The following is a 19272-nucleotide window of genomic DNA, read 5'->3' on the forward strand; positions in this document are numbered from 1 at the left end:
ATCTGTCTCCCATTAAAGCAATGTTAAAACCTAGGATTAGCTTTAGGATTAGGGTTAGGAATAACTCTAAATAGAAAGGTCCTAGACACTTGAAACCAAATCCTGTGTGGGTATAATCGGCCATTCCGCATCCAACGGTACCAAGTTGGCCTTTGTACGACCAAAGGAAGTTGTAGTAACTGACATCCGGAAGTGTTTTTTCTTGAATAACTTCCGCCCGGAAGGTCCCAGCGGCGTGTAATTTGGTGTGCCGGCGCGGCCAGAGCCCCTTCGCAACTGCTGAAAGTTTCAAATGTGTAGGTGCTTGGGTTCCGGAGTTATGGATATACAGACCTAGACTGTGTTGAGTCTATATTGTTTCAGGCCTTTTTGAGTGGAATGATATGGTGGGGATACTCACCACTATACTAAAGAGGAAGAGGCTGCTTCCAGCCAAGAGTCTTTCCTTCACTTTGTCAAATTTCCCACCCGTGTCAGGCAAGACCAGCCACTCCCAGGTCCCAGGGAATGTAGGCTCCACCCCTTCTAACCTCCAGGGCATTGCTTGTGTAAAAAATGATGAGCTTAAAATGCATTTGGCAGTTTTGGAAGGAGTCTGTCTAGGTGTCCTAAAGGTGCACATAAAACATGCTTTGCGTCTGGCAGAGCATTTGCCCATTCATTTGCAGGGGATGAACAGGGCTTGCTTGCCTACAGCAACCACCCTGGCCGACAGGGCTTTGTCAGGGGCGGGGATTCATATAGGATTAGGGTTAGGAATAACTAAATAGAAAGGTCCTAGACACTTGAAACCAAATCCTGTGTGGGTATAATCGGCCATTCCGCATCCAACGGTACCAAGTTGGCCTTTGTACGACCACAGGAAGTTGTAGTAACTGACATCTGGAAGTGTTTTTTCTTGAATAACTTCCGCCCGGAAGGTCCCAGCGGCGTGTAATTTGGTGTGCCGGCGCGGCCAGAGCCCCTTCGCAACTGCTGAAAGTTTCAAATGTGTAGGTGCTTGGGTTCCGGAGTTATGGATATACAGACCTAGACTGTGTTGAGTCTATATTGTTTCAGGCCTTTTTGAGTGGAATGATATGGTGGGGTTACTCACCACTATACTAAATAGGAAGACGCTGCTTCCAGCCAAGAGTCTTTCCTTCACTTTGTCAAATTTCCCACCCATGTCAGGCAAGACCAGCCACTCCCAGGTCCCAGGGAATGTAGGCTCCACCCCTTCCTAACCTCCAGGGCATTGCTTGTGTAAAAAATGATGAGCTTAAAATGCATTTGGCAGTTGTTTCAGGCCTTTTTGAGTGGAATGATATGGTGGGGATACTCACCACTATACTAAAGAGGAAGAGGCTGCTTCCAGCCAAGAGTCTTTCCTTCACTTTGTCAAATTTCCCACCCGTGTCAGGCAAGACCAGCCACTCCCAGGTCCCAGGGAATGTAGGCTCCACCCCTTCTAACCTCCAGGGCATTGCTTGTGTAAAAAATGATGAGCTTAAAATGCATTTGGCAGTTTTGGAAGGAGTCTGTCTAGGTGTCCTAAAGGTGCACATAAAACATGCTTTGCGTCTGGCAGAGCATTTGCCCATTCATTTGCAGGGGATGAACAGGGCTTGCTTGCCTACAGCAACCACCCTGGCCGACAGGGCTTTGTCAGGGGCGGGGATTCATATAGGATTAGGGTTAGGAATAACTAAATAGAAAGGTCCTAGACACTTGAAACCAAATCCTGTGTGGGTATAATCGGCCATTCCGCATCCAACGGTACCAAGTTGGCCTTTGTACGACCACAGGAAGTTGTAGTAACTGACATCTGGAAGTGTTTTTTCTTGAATAACTTCCGCCCGGAAGGTCCCAGCGGCGTGTAATTTGGTGTGCCGGCGCGGCCAGAGCCCCTTCGCAACTGCTGAAAGTTTCAAATGTGTAGGTGCTTGGGTTCCGGAGTTATGGATATACAGACCTAGACTGTGTTGAGTCCATATTGTTTCAGGCCTTTTTGAGTGGAATGATATGGTGGGGATACTCACCACTATACTAAAGAGGAAGAGGCTGCTTCCAGCCAAGAGTCTTTCCTTCACTTTGTCAAATTTCCCACCCATGTCAGGCAAGACCAGCCACTCCCAGGTCCCAGGGAATGTAGGCTCCACCCCTTCTAACCTCCAGGGCATTGCTTGTGTAAAAAATGATGAGCTTAAAATGCATTTGGCAGTTTTGGAAGGAGTCTGTCTAGGTGTCCTAAAGGTGCACATAAAACATGCTTTGCGTCTGGCAGAGCATTTGCCCATTCATTTGCAGGGGATGAACAGGGCTTGCTTGCCTACAGCAACCACCCTGGCCGACAGGGCTTTGTCAGGGGCGGGGATTCATATAGGATTAGGGTTAGGAATAACTAAATAGAAAGGTCCTAGACACTTGAAACCAAATCCTGTGTGGGTATAATCGGCCATTCCGCATCCAACGGTACCAAGTTGGCCTTTGTACGACCACAGGAAGTTGTAGTAACTGACATCTGGAAGTGTTTTTTCTTGAATAACTTCCGCCCGGAAGGTCCCAGCGGCGTGTAATTTGGTGTGCCGGCGCGGCCAGAACCCCTTCGCAACTGCTGAAAGTTTCAAATGTGTAGGTGCTTGGGTTCCGGAGTTATGGATATACAGACCTAGACTGTGTTGAGTCTATATTGTTTCAGGCCTTTTTGAGTGGAATGATATGGTGGGGTTACTCACCACTATACTAAATAGGAAGACGCTGCTTCCAGCCAAGAGTCTTTCCTTCACTTTGTCAAATTTCCCACCCATGTCAGGCAAGACCAGCCACTCCCAGGTCCCAGGGAATGTAGGCTCCACCCCTTCTAACCTCCAGGGCATTGCTTGTGTAAAAAATGATGAGCTTAAAATGCATTTGGCAGTTGTTTCAGGCCTTTTTGAGTGGAATGATATGGTGGGGATACTCACCAATATACTAAAGAGGAAGAGGCTGCTTCCAGCCAAGAGTCTTTCCTTCACTTTGTCAAATGTCCCACCCATGTCAGGCAAGACCAGCCACTCCCAAGTCCCTGGGAATGTAGGCTCCACCCCTTCTAACCTCCAGGGCATTGCTTGTGTAAAAAATGATGAGCTTAAAATGCATTTGGCAGTTTTGGAAGGAGTCTGTCTAGGTGTCCTAAAGGTGCACATAAAACATGCTTTGCGTCTGGCAGAGCATTTGCCCATTCATTTGCAGGGGATGAACAGGGCTTGCTTGCCTACAGCAACCACCCTGGCCGACAGGGCTTTGTCAGGGGCGGGGATTCATATAGGATTAGGGTTAGGAATAACTAAATAGAAAGGTCCTAGACACTTGAAACCAAATCCTGTGTGGGTATAATCGGCCATTCCGCATCCAACGGTACCAAGTTGGCCTTTGTACGACCACAGGAAGTTGTAGTAACTGACATCTGGAAGTGTTTTTTCTTGAATAACTTCCGCCCGGAAGGTCCCAGCGGCGTGTAATTTGGTGTGCCGGCGCGGCCAGAGCCCCTTCGCAACTGCTGAAAGTTTCAAATGTGTAGGTGCTTGGGTTCCGGAGTTATGGATATACAGACCTAGACTGTGTTGAGTCTATATTGTTTCAGGCCTTTTTGAGTGGAATGATATGGTGGGGTTACTCACCACTATACTAAATAGGAAGACGCTGCTTCCAGCCAAGAGTCTTTCCTTCACTTTGTCAAATTTCCCACCCATGTCAGGCAAGACCAGCCACTCCCAGGTCCCAGGGAATGTAGGCTCCACCCCTTCTAACCTCCAGGGCATTGCTTGTGTAAAAAATGATGAGCTTAAAATGCATTTGGCAGTTGTTTCAGGCCTTTTTGAGTGGAATGATATGGTGGGGATACTCACCACTATACTAAAGAGGAAGAGGCTGCTTCCAGCCAAGAGTCTTTCCTTCACTTTGTCAAATTTCCCACCCGTGTCAGGCAAGACCAGCCACTCCCAGGTCCCAGGGAATGTAGGCTCCACCCCTTCTAACCTCCAGGGCATTGCTTGTGTAAAAAATGATGAGCTTAAAATGCATTTGGCAGTTTTGGAAGGAGTCTGTCTAGGTGTCCTAAAGGTGCACATAAAACATGCTTTGCGTCTGGCAGAGCATTTGCCCATTCATTTGCAGGGGATGAACAGGGCTTGCTTGCCTACAGCAACCACCCTGGCCGACAGGGCTTTGTCAGGGGCGGGGATTCATATAGGATTAGGGTTAGGAATAACTAAATAGAAAGGTCCTAGACACTTGAAACCAAATCCTGTGTGGGTATAATCGGCCATTCCGCATCCAACGGTACCAAGTTGGCCTTTGTACGACCACAGGAAGTTGTAGTAACTGACATCTGGAAGTGTTTTTTTCTTGAATAACTTCCGCCCGGAAGGTCCCAGCGGCGTGTAATTTGGTGTGCCGGCGCGGCCAGAGCCCCTTCGCAACTGCTGAAAGTTTCAAATGTGTAGGTGCTTGGGTTCCGGAGTTATGGATATACAGACCTAGACTGTGTTGAGTCCATATTGTTTCAGGCCTTTTTGAGTGGAATGATATGGTGGGGATACTCACCACTATACTAAAGAGGAAGAGGCTGCTTCCAGCCAAGAGTCTTTCCTTCACTTTGTCAAATTTCCCACCCATGTCAGGCAAGACCAGCCACTCCCAGGTCCCAGGGAATGTAGGCTCCACCCCTTCTAACCTCCAGGGCATTGCTTGTGTAAAAAATGATGAGCTTAAAATGCATTTGGCAGTTTTGGAAGGAGTCTGTCTAGGTGTCCTAAAGGTGCACATAAAACATGCTTTGCGTCTGGCAGAGCATTTGCCCATTCATTTGCAGGGGATGAACAGGGCTTGCTTGCCTACAGCAACCACCCTGGCCGACAGGGCTTTGTCAGGGGCGGGGATTCATATAGGATTAGGGTTAGGAATAACTAAATAGAAAGGTCCTAGACACTTGAAACCAAATCCTGTGTGGGTATAATCGGCCATTCCGCATCCAACGGTACCAAGTTGGCCTTTGTACGACCACAGGAAGTTGTAGTAACTGACATCTGGAAGTGTTTTTTCTTGAATAACTTCCGCCCGGAAGGTCCCAGCGGCGTGTAATTTGGTGTGCCGGCGCGGCCAGAACCCCTTCGCAACTGCTGAAAGTTTCAAATGTGTAGGTGCTTGGGTTCCGGAGTTATGGATATACAGACCTAGACTGTGTTGAGTCTATATTGTTTCAGGCCTTTTTGAGTGGAATGATATGGTGGGGATACTCACCACTATACTAAATAGGAAGACGCTGCTTCCAGCCAAGAGTCTTTCCTTCACTTTGTCAAATTTCCCACCCATGTCAGGCAAGACCAGCCACTCCCAGGTCCCAGGGAATGTAGGCTCCACCCCTTCTAACCTCCAGGGCATTGCTTGTGTAAAAAATGATGAGCTTAAAATGCATTTGGCAGTTGTTTCAGGCCTTTTGAGTGGAATGATATGGTGGGGATACTCACCAATATACTAAAGAGGAAGAGGCTGCTTCCAGCCAAGAGTCTTTCCTTCACTTTGTCAAATGTCCCACCCATGTCAGGCAAGACCAGCCACTCCCAAGTCCCTGGGAATGTAGGCTCCACCCCTTCTAACCTCCAGGGCATTGCTTGTGTAAAAAATGATGAGCTTAAAATGCATTTGGCAGTTTTGGAAGGAGTCTGTCTAGGTGTCCTAAAGGTGCACATAAAACATGCTTTGCGTCTGGCAGAGCATTTGCCCATTCATTTGCAGGGGATGAACAGGGCTTGCTTGCCTACAGCAACCACCCTGGCCGACAGGGCTTTGTCAGGGGCGGGGATTCATATAGGATGTAGGGTTAGGATACTAAATAGAAAGGTCCCTAGACCTTGGAAACCAAAATCCTGTGGTGGGTATAATCGGCCATTCCGCCATCCACGGTACCAAGTTGGCCTTTGTACGACTCCAAAGGAAGTTGTAGTAACTGACATCCGGAAGTGTTTTTTCTTGATAACTTCCGCCCGGAAGGTCCCAGCGGCGTGTAATTTGGTGTGCCGGCGCGGCCAGAGCCCCTTCGCAACTGCTGAAAGTTTCAAATGTGTAGGTGCTTGGGTTCCGGAGTTATGGATATACAGACCTAGACTGTGTTGAGTCTATATTGTTTCAGGCCTTTTTGAGTGGAATGATATGGTGGGGATACTCACCACTATACTAAAGAGGAAGAGGCTGCTTCCAGCCAAGAGTCTTTCCTTCACTTTGTCAAATTTCCCACCCATGTCAGGCAAGACCAGCCACTCCCAGGTCCCAGGGAATGTAGGCTCCACCCCTTCTAACCTCCAGGGCATTGCTTGTGTAAAAAATGATGAGCTTAAAATGCATTTGGCAGTTTTGGAAGGAGTCTGTCTAGGTGTCCTAAAGGTGCACATAAAACATGCTTTGCGTCTGGCAGAGCATTTGCCCATTCATTTGCAGGGGATGAACAGGGCTTGCTTGCCTACAGCAACCACCCTGGCCGACAGGGCTTTGTCAGGGGCGGGGATTCATATAGGATTAGGGTTAGGAATAACTAAATAGAAAGGTCCTAGACACTTGAAACCAAATCCTGTGTGGGTATAATCGGCCATTCCGCATCCAACGGTACCAAGTTGGCCTTTGTACGACCACAGGAAGTTGTAGTAACTGACATCCGGAAGTGTTTTTTCTTGAATAACTTCCGCCCGGAAGGTCCCAGCGGCGTGTAATTTGGTGTGCCGGCGCGGCCAGAGCCCCTTCGCAACTGCTGAAAGTTTCAAATGTGTAGGTGCTTGGGTTCCGGAGTTATGGATATACAGACCTAGACTGTGTTGAGTCTATATTGTTTCAGGCCTTTTTGAGTGGAATGATATGGTGGGGATACTCACCACTATACTAAAGAGGAAGAGGCTGCTTCCAGCCAAGAGTCTTTCCTTCACTTTGTCAAATTTCCCACCCATGTCAGGCAAGACCAGCCACTCCCAGGTCCCAGGGAATGTAGGCTCCACCCCTTCTAACCTCCAGGGCATTGCTTGTGTAAAAAATGATGAGCTTAAAATGCATTTGGCAGTTTTGGAAGGAGTCTGTCTAGGTGTCCTAAAGGTGCACATAAAACATGCTTTGCGTCTGGCAGAGCATTTGCCCATTCATTTGCAGGGGATGAACAGGGCTTGCTTGCCTACAGCAACCACCCTGGCCGACAGGGCTTTGTCAGGGGCGGGGATTCATATAGGATTAGGGTTAGGAATAACTAAATAGAAAGGTCCTAGACACTTGAAACCAAATCCTGTGTGGGTATAATCGGCCATTCCGCATCCAACGGTACCAAGTTGGCCTTTGTACGACCACAGGAAGTTGTAGTAACTGACATCCGGAAGTGTTTTTTCTTGAATAACTTCCGCCCGGAAGGTCCCAGCGGCGTGTAATTTGGTGTGCCGGCGCGGCCAGAGCCCCTTCGCAACTGCTGAAAGTTTCAAATGTGTAGGTGCTTGGGTTCCGGAGTTATGGATATACAGACCTAGACTGTGTTGAGTCTATATTGTTTCAGGCCTTTTTGAGTGGAATGATATGGTGGGGATACTCACCACTATACTAAAGAGGAAGAGGCTGCTTCCAGCCAAGAGTCTTTCCTTCACTTTGTCAAATTTCCCACCCATGTCAGGCAAGACCAGCCACTCCCAGGTCCCAGGGAATGTAGGCTCCACCCCCTTCTAACCTCCAGGGCATTGCTTGTGTAAAAAATGATGAGCTTAAAATGCATTTGGCAGTTTGTTTCAGGCCTTTTGAGTGGAATGATATGGTGGGGATACTCACCAATATACTAAAGAGGAAGAGGCTGCTTCCAGCCAAGAGTCTTTCCTTCACTTTGTCAAATGTCCCACCCATGTCAGGCAAGACCAGCCACTCCCAAGTCCCTGGGAATGTAGGCTCCACCCCTTCTAACCTCCAGGGCATTGCTTGTGTAAAAAATGATGAGCTTAAAATGCATTTGGCAGTTTTGGAAGGAGTCTGTCTAGGTGTCCTAAAGGTAAACATAAAACATGCTTTGCGTCTGGCAGAGCATTTGCCCATTCATTTGCAGGGGATGAACAGGGCTTGCTTGCCTACAGCAACCACCCTGGCCGACAGGGCTTTGTCAGGGGCGGGGATTCATATAGGATTAGGGTTAGGAATAACTAAATAGAAAGGTCCTAGACACTTGAAACCAAATCCTGTGTGGGTATAATCGGCCATTCCGCATCCAACGGTACCAAGTTGGCCTTTGTACGACCACAGGAAGTTGTAGTAACTGACATCCGGAAGTGTTTTTTCTTGAATAACTTCCGCCCGGAAGGTCCCAGCGGCGTGTAATTTGGTGTGCCGGCGCGGCCAGAGCCCCTTCGCAACTGCTGAAAGTTTCAAATGTGTAGGTGCTTGGGTTCCGGAGTTATGGATATACAGACCTAGACTGTGTTGAGTCTATATTGTTTCAGGCCTTTTTGAGTGGAATGATATGGTGGGGATACTCACCACTATACTAAAGAGGAAGAGGCTGCTTCCAGCCAAGAGTCTTTCCTTCACTTTGTCAAATTTCCCACCCATGTCAGGCAAGACCAGCCACTCCCAGGTCCCAGGGAATGTAGGCTCCACCCCTTCTAACCTCCAGGGCATTGCTTGTGTAAAAAATGATGAGCTTAAAATGCATTTGGCAGTTTTGGAAGGAGTCTGTCTAGGTGTCCTAAAGGTGCACATAAAACATGCTTTGCGTCTGGCAGAGCATTTGCCCATTCATTTGCAGGGGATGAACAGGGCTTGCTTGCCTACAGCAACCACCCTGGCCGACAGGGCTTTGTCAGGGGCGGGGATTCATATAGGATTAGGGTTAGGAATAACTAAATAGAAAGGTCCTAGACACTTGAAACCAAATCCTGTGTGGGTATAATCGGCCATTCCGCATCCAACGGTACCAAGTTGGCCTTTGTACGACCACAGGAAGTTGTAGTAACTGACATCCGGAAGTGTTTTTTTCTTGAATAACTTCCGCCCGGAAGGTCCCAGCGGCGTGTAATTTGGTGTGCCGGCGCGGCCAGAGCCCCTTCGCAACTGCTGAAAGTTTCAAATGTGTAGGTGCTTGGGTTCCGGAGTTATGGATATACAGACCTAGACTGTGTTGAGTCTATATTGTTTCAGGCCTTTTTGAGTGGAATGATATGGTGGGGATACTCACCACTATACTAAAGAGGAAGAGGCTGCTTCCAGCCAAGAGTCTTTCCTTCACTTTGTCAAATTTCCCACCCATGTCAGGCAAGACCAGCCACTCCCAGGTCCCAGGGAATGTAGGCTCCACCCCTTCTAACCTCCAGGGCATTGCTTGTGTAAAAAATGATGAGCTTAAAATGCATTTGGCAGTTTTGGAAGGAGTCTGTCTAGGTGTCCTAAAGGTGCACATAAAACATGCTTTGCGTCTGGCAGAGCATTTGCCCATTCATTTGCAGGGGATGAACAGGGCTTGCTTGCCTACAGCAACCACCCTGGCCGACAGGGCTTTGTCAGGGGCGGGGATTCATATAGGATTAGGGTTAGGAATAACTAAATAGAAAGGTCCTAGACACTTGAAACCAAATCCTGTGTGGGTATAATCGGCCATTCCGCATCCAACGGTACCAAGTTGGCCTTTGTACGACCACAGGAAGTTGTAGTAACTGACATCCGGAAGTGTTTTTTCTTGAATAACTTCCGCCCGGAAGGTCCCAGCGGCGTGTAATTTGGTGTGCCGGCGCGGCCAGAGCCCCTTCGCAACTGCTGAAAGTTTCAAATGTGTAGGTGCTTGGGTTCCGGAGTTATGGATATACAGACCTAGACTGTGTTGAGTCTATATTGTTTCAGGCCTTTTTGAGTGGAATGATATGGTGGGGATACTCACCACTATACTAAAGAGGAAGAGGCTGCTTCCAGCCAAGAGTCTTTCCTTCACTTTGTCAAATTTCCCACCCATGTCAGGCAAGACCAGCCACTCCCAGGTCCCAGGGAATGTAGGCTCCACCCCTTCTAACCTCCAGGGCATTGCTTGTGTAAAAAATGATGAGCTTAAAATGCATTTGGCAGTTGTTTCAGGCCTTTTGAGTGGAATGATATGGTGGGGATACTCACCAATATACTAAAGAGGAAGAGGCTGCTTCCAGCCAAGAGTCTTTCCTTCACTTTGTCAAATGTCCCACCCATGTCAGGCCAAGACCAGCCACTCCCAAGTCCCTGGGAATGTAGGCTCCACCCCTTCTAACCTCCAGGGCATTGCTTGTGTAAAAAATGATGAGCTTAAAATGCATTTGGCAGTTTTGGAAGGAGTCTGTCTAGGTGTCCTAAAGGTAAACATAAAACATGCTTTGCGTCTGGCAGAGCATTTGCCCATTCATTTGCAGGGGATGAACAGGGCTTACTTGCCTACAGCAACCACCCTGGCCGACAGGGCTTTGTCAGGGCGGGGATTCATATAGGATTAGGGTTAGGAATAACTAAATAGAAAGGTCCTAGACACTTGAAACCAAATCCTGTGTGGGTATAATCGGCCATTCCGCATCCAACGGTACCAAGTTGGCCTTTGTACGACCACAGGAAGTTGTAGTAACTGACATCCGGAAGTGTTTTTTCTTGAATAACTTCCGCCCGGAAGGTCCCAGCGGCGTGTAATTTGGTGTGCCGGCGCGGCCAGAGCCCCTTCGCAACTGCTGAAAGTTTCAAATGTGTAGGTGCTTGGGTTCCGGAGTTATGGATATACAGACCTAGACTGTGTTGAGTCTATATTGTTTCAGGCCTTTTTGAGTGGAATGATATGGTGGGGATACTCACCACTATACTAAAGAGGAAGAGGCTGCTTCCAGCCAAGAGTCTTTCCTTCACTTTGTCAAATTTCCCACCCATGTCAGGCAAGACCAGCCACTCCCAGGTCCCAGGGAATGTAGGCTCCACCCCTTCTAACCTCCAGGGCATTGCTTGTGTAAAAAATGATGAGCTTAAAATGCATTTGGCAGTTGTTTCAGGCCTTTTGAGTGGAATGATATGGTGGGGATACTCACCAATATACTAAAGAGGAAGAGGCTGCTTCCAGCCAAGAGTCTTTCCTTCACTTTGTCAAATGTCCCACCCATGTCAGGCAAGACCAGCCACTCCCAAGTCCCTGGGAATGTAGGCTCCACCCCTTCTAACCTCCAGGGCATTGCTTGTGTAAAAAATGATGAGCTTAAAATGCATTTGGCAGTTTTGGAAGGAGTCTGTCTAGGTGTCCTAAAGGTAAACATAAAACATGCTTTGCGTCTGGCAGAGCATTTGCCCATTCATTTGCAGGGGATGAACAGGGCTTACTTGCCTACAGCAACCACCCTGGCCGACAGGGCTTTGTCAGGGGCGGGGATTCATATAGGATTAGGGTTAGGAATAACTAAATAGAAAGGTCCTAGACACTTGAAACCAAATCCTGTGTGGGTATAATCGGCCATTCCGCATCCAACGGTACCAAGTTGGCCTTTGTACGACCAAAGGAAGTTGTAGTAACTGACATCCGGAAGTGTTTTTTCTTGAATAACTTCCGCCCGGAAGGTCCCAGCGGCGTGTAATTTGGTGTGCCGGCGCGGCCAGAGCCCCTTCGCAACTGCTGAAAGTTTCAAATGTGTAGGTGCTTGGGTTCCGGAGTTATGGATATACAGACCTAGACTGTGTTGAGTCTATATTGTTTCAGGCCTTTTTGAGTGGAATGATATGGTGGGGATACTCACCACTATACTAAAGAGGAAGAGGCTGCTTCCAGCCAAGAGTCTTTCCTTCACTTTGTCAAATTTCCCACCCATGTCAGGCAAGACCAGCCACTCCCAGGTCCCAGGGAATGTAGGCTCCACCCCTTCTAACCTCCAGGGCATTGCTTGTGTAAAAAATGATGAGCTTAAAATGCATTTGGCAGTTTTGGAAGGAGTCTGTCTAGGTGTCCTAAAGGTGCACATAAAACATGCTTTGCGTCTGGCAGAGCATTTGCCCATTCATTTGCAGGGGATGAACAGGGCTTGCTTGCCTACAGCAACCACCCTGGCCGACAGGGCTTTGTCAGGGGCGGGGATTCATATAGGATTAGGGTTAGGAATAACTAAATAGAAAGGTCCTAGACACTTGAAACCAAATCCTGTGTGGGTATAATCGGCCATTCCGCATCCAACGGTACCAAGTTGGCCTTTGTACGACCACAGGAAGTTGTAGTAACTGACATCCGGAAGTGTTTTTTCTTGAATAACTTCCGCCCGGAAGGTCCCAGCGGCGTGTAATTTGGTGTGCCGGCGCGGCCAGAGCCCCTTCGCAACTGCTGAAAGTTTCAAATGTGTAGGTGCTTGGGTTCCGGAGTTATGGATATACAGACCTAGACTGTGTTGAGTCTATATTGTTTCAGGCCTTTTTGAGTGGAATGATATGGTGGGGATACTCACCACTATACTAAAGAGGAAGAGGCTGCTTCCAGCCAAGAGTCTTTCCTTCACTTTGTCAAATTTCCCACCCATGTCAGGCAAGACCAGCCACTCCCAGGTCCCAGGGAATGTAGGCTCCACCCCTTCTAACCTCCAGGGCATTGCTTGTGTAAAAAATGATGAGCTTAAAATGCATTTGGCAGTTTTGGAAGGAGTCTGTCTAGGTGTCCTAAAGGTGCACATAAAACATGCTTTGCGTCTGGCAGAGCATTTGCCCATTCATTTGCAGGGGATGAACAGGGCTTGCTTGCCTACAGCAACCACCCTGGCCGACAGGGCTTTGTCAGGGGCGGGGATTCATATAGGATTAGGGTTAGGAATAACTAAATAGAAAGGTCCTAGACACTTGAAACCAAATCCTGTGTGGGTATAATCGGCCATTCCGCATCCAACGGTACCAAGTTGGCCTTTGTACGACCACAGGAAGTTGTAGTAACTGACATCCGGAAGTGTTTTTTCTTGAATAACTTCCGCCCGGAAGGTCCCAGCGGCGTGTAATTTGGTGTGCCGGCGCGGCCAGAGCCCCTTCGCAACTGCTGAAAGTTTCAAATGTGTAGGTGCTTGGGTTCCGGAGTTATGGATATACAGACCTAGACTGTGTTGAGTCTATATTGTTTCAGGCCTTTTTGAGTGGAATGATATGGTGGGGATACTCACCACTATACTAAAGAGGAAGAGGCTGCTTCCAGCCAAGAGTCTTTCCTTCACTTTGTCAAATTTCCCACCCATGTCAGGCAAGACCAGCCACTCCCAGGTCCCAGGGAATGTAGGCTCCACCCCTTCTAACCTCCAGGGCATTGCTTGTGTAAAAAATGATGAGCTTAAAATGCATTTGGCAGTTTTGGAAGGAGTCTGTCTAGGTGTCCTAAAGGTGCACATAAAACATGCTTTGCGTCTGGCAGAGCATTTGCCCATTCATTTGCAGGGGATGAACAGGGCTTGCTTGCCTACAGCAACCACCCTGGCCGACAGGGCTTTGTCAGGGGCGGGGATTCATATAGGATTAGGGTTAGGAATAACTAAATAGAAAGGTCCTAGACACTTGAAACCAAATCCTGTGTGGGTATAATCGGCCATTCCGCATCCAACGGTACCAAGTTGGCCTTTGTACGACCACAGGAAGTTGTAGTAACTGACATCCGGAAGTGTTTTTTCTTGAATAACTTCCGCCCGGAAGGTCCCAGCGGCGTGTAATTTGGTGTGCCGGCGCGGCCAGAGCCCCTTCGCAACTGCTGAAAGTTTCAAATGTGTAGGTGCTTGGGTTCCGGAGTTATGGATATACAGACCTAGACTGTGTTGAGTCTATATTGTTTCAGGCCTTTTTGAGTGGAATGATATGGTGGGGATACTCACCACTATACTAAAGAGGAAGAGGCTGCTTCCAGCCAAGAGTCTTTCCTTCACTTTGTCAAATTTCCCACCCATGTCAGGCAAGACCAGCCACTCCCAGGTCCCAGGGAATGTAGGCTCCACCCCTTCTAACCTCCAGGGCATTGCTTGTGTAAAAAATGATGAGCTTAAAATGCATTTGGCAGTTGTTTCAGGCCTTTTGAGTGGAATGATATGGTGGGGATACTCACCAATATACTAAAGAGGAAGAGGCTGCTTCCAGCCAAGAGTCTTTCCTTCACTTTGTCAAATGTCCCACCCATGTCAGGCAAGACCAGCCACTCCCAAGTCCCTGGGAATGTAGGCTCCACCCCTTCTAACCTCCAGGGCATTGCTTGTGTAAAAAATGATGAGCTTAAAATGCATTTGGCAGTTTTGGAAGGAGTCTGTCTAGGTGTCCTAAAGGTAAACATAAAACATGCTTTGCGTCTGGCAGAGCATTTGCCCATTCATTTGCAGGGGATGAACAGGGCTTACTTGCCTACAGCAACCACCCTGGCCGACAGGGCTTTGTCAGGGGCGGGGATTCATATAGGATTAGGGTTAGGAATAACTAAATAGAAAGGTCCTAGACACTTGAAACCAAATCCTGTGTGGGTATAATCGGCCATTCCGCATCCAACGGTACCAAGTTGGCCTTTGTACGACCACAGGAAGTTGTAGTAACTGACATCCGGAAGTGTTTTTTCTTGAATAACTTCCGCCCGGAAGGTCCCAGCGGCGTGTAATTTGGTGTGCCGGCGCGGCCAGAGCCCCTTCGCAACTGCTGAAAGTTTCAAATGTGTAGGTGCTTGGGTTCCGGAGTTATGGATATACAGACCTAGACTGTGTTGAGTCTATATTGTTTCAGGCCTTTTTGAGTGGAATGATATGGTGGGGATACTCACCACTATACTAAAGAGGAAGAGGCTGCTTCCAGCCAAGAGTCTTTCCTTCACTTTGTCAAATTTCCCACCCATGTCAGGCAAGACCAGCCACTCCCAGGTCCCAGGGAATGTAGGCTCCACCCCTTCTAACCTCCAGGGCATTGCTTGTGTAAAAAATGATGAGCTTAAAATGCATTTGGCAGTTTTGGAAGGAGTCTGTCTAGGTGTCCTAAAGGTGCACATAAAACATGCTTTGCGTCTGGCAGAGCATTTGCCCATTCATTTGCAGGGGATGAACAGGGCTTGCTTGCCTACAGCAACCACCCTGGCCGACAGGGCTTTGTCAGGGGCGGGGATTCATATAGGATTAGGGTTAGGAATAACTAAATAGAAAGGTCCTAGACACTTGAAACCAAATCCTGTGTGGGTATAATCGGCCATTCCGCATCCAACGGTACCAAGTTGGCCTTTGTACGACCACAGGAAGTTGTAGTAACTGACATCCGGAAGTGTTTTTTCTTGAATAACTTCCGCCCGGAAGGTCCCAGCGGCGTGTAATTTGGTGTGCCGGCGCGGCCAGAGCCCCTTCGCAACTGCTGAAAGTTTCAAATGTGTAGGTGCTTGGGTTCCGGAGTTATGGATATACAGACCTAGACTGTGTTGAGTCTATATTGTTTCAGGCCTTTTTGAGTGGAATGATATGGTGGGGATACTCACCACTATACTAAAGAGGAAGAGGCTGCTTCCAGCCAAGAGTCTTTCCTTCACTTTGTCAAATTTCCCACCCATGTCAGGCAAGACCAGCCACTCCCAGGTCCCAGGGAATGTAGGCTCCACCCCTTCTAACCTCCAGGGCATTGCTTGTGTAAAAAATGATGAGCTTAAAATGCATTTGGCAGTTTTGGAAGGAGTCTGTCTAGGTGTCCTAAAGGTGCACATAAAACATGCTTTGCGTCTGGCAGAGCATTTGCCCATTCATTTGCAGGGGATGAACAGGGCTTGCTTGCCTACAGCAACCACCCTGGCCGACAGGGCTTTGTCAGGGGCGGGGATTCATATAGGATTAGGGTTAGGAATAACTAAATAGAAAGGTCCTAGACACTTGAAACCAAATCCTGTGTGGGTATAATCGGCCATTCCGCATCCAACGGTACCAAGTTGGCCTTTGTACGACCACAGGAAGTTGTAGTAACTGACATCCGGAAGTGTTTTTTCTTGAATAACTTCCGCCCGGAAGGTCCCAGCGGCGTGTAATTTGGTGTGCCGGCGCGGCCAGAGCCCCTTCGCAACTGCTGAAAGTTTCAAATGTGTAGGTGCTTGGGTTCCGGAGTTATGGATATACAGACCTAGACTGTGTTGAGTCTATATTGTTTCAGGCCTTTTTGAGTGGAATGATATGGTGGGGATACTCACCACTATACTAAAGAGGAAGAGGCTGCTTCCAGCCAAGAGTCTTTCCTTCACTTTGTCAAATTTCCCACCCATGTCAGGCAAGACCAGCCACTCCCAGGTCCCAGGGAATGTAGGCTCCACCCCTTCTAACCTCCAGGGCATTGCTTGTGTAAAAAATGATGAGCTTAAAATGCATTTGGCAGTTGTTTCAGGCCTTTTGAGTGGAATGATATGGTGGGGATACTCACCAATATACTAAAGAGGAAGAGGCTGCTTCCAGCCAAGAGTCTTTCCTTCACTTTGTCAAATGTCCCACCCATGTCAGGCAAGACCAGCCACTCCCAAGTCCCTGGGAATGTAGGCTCCACCCCTTCTAACCTCCAGGGCATTGCTTGTGTAAAAAATGATGAGCTTAAAATGCATTTGGCAGTTTTGGAAGGAGTCTGTCTAGGTGTCCTAAAGGTAAACATAAAACATGCTTTGCGTCTGGCAGAGCATTTGCCCATTCATTTGCAGGGGATGAACAGGGCTTACTTGCCTACAGCAACCACCCTGGCCGACAGGGCTTTGTCAGGGGCGGGGATTCATATAGGATTAGGGTTAGGAATAACTAAATAGAAAGGTCCTAGACACTTGAAACCAAATCCTGTGTGGGTATAATCGGCCATTCCGCATCCAACGGTACCAAGTTGGCCTTTGTACGACCACAGGAAGTTGTAGTAACTGACATCCGGAAGTGTTTTTTCTTGAATAACTTCCGCCCGGAAGGTCCCAGCGGCGTGTAATTTGGTGTGCCGGCGCGGCCAGAGCCCCTTCGCAACTGCTGAAAGTTTCAAATGTGTAGGTGCTTGGGTTCCGGAGTTATGGATATACAGACCTAGACTGTGTTGAGTCTATATTGTTTCAGGCCTTTTTGAGTGGAATGATATGGTGGGGATACTCACCACTATACTAAAGAGGAAGAGGCTGCTTCCAGCCAAGAGTCTTTCCTTCACTTTGTCAAATTTCCCACCCATGTCAGGCAAGACCAGCCACTCCCAGGTCCCAGGGAATGTAGGCTCCACCCCTTCTAACCTCCAGGGCATTGCTTGTGTAAAAAATGATGAGCTTAAAATGCATTTGGCAGTTTTGGAAGGAGTCTGTCTAGGTGTCCTAAAGGTGCACATAAAACATGCTTTGCGTCTGGCAGAGCATTTGCCCATTCATTTGCAGGGGATGAACAGGGCTTGCTTGCCTACAGCAACCACCCTGGCCGACAGGGCTTTGTCAGGGGCGGGGATTCATATAGGATTAGGGTTAGGAATAACTAAATAGAAAGGTCCTAGACACTTGAAACCAAATCCTGTGTGGGTATAATCGGCCATTCCGCATCCAACGGTACCAAGTTGGCCTTTGTACGACCACAGGAAGTTGTAGTAACTGACATCCGGAAGTGTTTTTTCTTGAATAACTTCCGCCCGGAAGGTCCCAGCGGCGTGTAATTTGGTGTGCCGGCGCGGCCAGAGCCCCTTCGCAACTGCTGAAAGTTTCAAATGTGTAGGTGCTTGGGTTCCGGAGTTATGGATATACAGACCTAGACTGTGTTGAGTCTATATTGTTTCAGGCCTTTTTGAGTGGAATGATATGGTGGGGATACTCACCACTATACTAAAGAGGAAGAGGCTGCTTCCAGCCAAGAGTCTTTCCTTCACTTTGTCAAATTTCCCACCCATGTCAGGCAAGACCAGCCACTCCCAGGTCCCAGGGAATGTAGGCTCCACCCCTTCTAACCTCCAGGGCATTGCTTGTGTAAAAAATGATGAGCTTAAAATGCATTTGGCAGTTGTTTCAGGCCTTTTGAGTGGAATGATATGGTGGGGATACTCACCAATATACTAAAGAGGAAGAGGCTGCTTCCAGCCAAGAGTCTTTCCTTCACTTTGTCAAATGTCCCACCCATGTCAGGCAAGACCAGCCACTCCCAAGTCCCTGGGAATGTAGGCTCCACCCCTTCTAACCTCCAGGGCATTGCTTGTGTAAAAAATGATGAGCTTAAAATGCATTTGGCAGTTTTGGAAGGAGTCTGTCTAGGTGTCCTAAAGGTAAACATAAAACATGCTTTGCGTCTGGCAGAGCATTTGCCCATTCATTTGCAGGGGATGAACAGGGCTTACTTGCCTACAGCAACCACCCTGGCCGACAGGGCTTTGTCAGGGGCGGGGATTCATATAGGATTAGGGTTAGGAATAACTAAATAGAAAGGTCCTAGACACTTGAAACCAAATCCTGTGTGGGTATAATCGGCCATTCCGCATCCAACGGTACCAAGTTGGCCTTTGTACGACCACAGGAAGTTGTAGTAACTGACATCCGGAAGTGTTTTTTCTTGAATAACTTCCGCCCGGAAGGTCCCAGCGGCGTGTAATTTGGTGTGCCGGCGCGGCCAGAGCCCCTTCGCAACTGCTGAAAGTTTCAAATGTGTAGGTGCTTGGGTTCCGGAGTTATGGATATACAGACCTAGACTGTGTTGAGTCTATATTGTTTCAGGCCTTTTTGAGTGGAATGATATGGTGGGGATACTCACCACTATACTAAAGAGGAAGAGGCTGCTTCCAGCCAAGAGTCTTTCCTTCACTTTGTCAAATTTCCCACCCATGTCAGGCAAGACCAGCCACTCCCAGGTCCCAGGGAATGTAGGCTCCACCCCTTCTAACCTCCAGGGCATTGCTTGTGTAAAAAATGATGAGCTTAAAATGCATTTGGCAGTTTTGGAAGGAGTCTGTCTAGGTGTCCTAAAGGTGCACATAAAACATGCTTTGCGTCTGGCAGAGCATTTGCCCATTCATTTGCAGGGGATGAACAGGGCTTGCTTGCCTACAGCAACCACCCTGGCCGACAGGGCTTTGTCAGGGGCGGGGATTCATATAGGATTAGGGTTAGGAATAACTAAATAGAAAGGTCCTAGACACTTGAAACCAAATCCTGTGTGGGTATAATCGGCCATTCCGCATCCAACGGTACCAAGTTGGCCTTTGTACGACCACAGGAAGTTGTAGTAACTGACATCCGGAAGTGTTTTTTCTTGAATAACTTCCGCCCGGAAGGTCCCAGCGGCGTGTAATTTGGTGTGCCGGCGCGGCCAGAGCCCCTTCGCAACTGCTGAAAGT

Source organism: Clupea harengus, unplaced genomic scaffold (genome assembly GCF_900700415.2).
Source record: "Clupea harengus unplaced genomic scaffold, Ch_v2.0.2, whole genome shotgun sequence".
NCBI classification, from domain to species: domain Eukaryota; kingdom Metazoa; phylum Chordata; class Actinopteri; order Clupeiformes; family Clupeidae; genus Clupea; species Clupea harengus.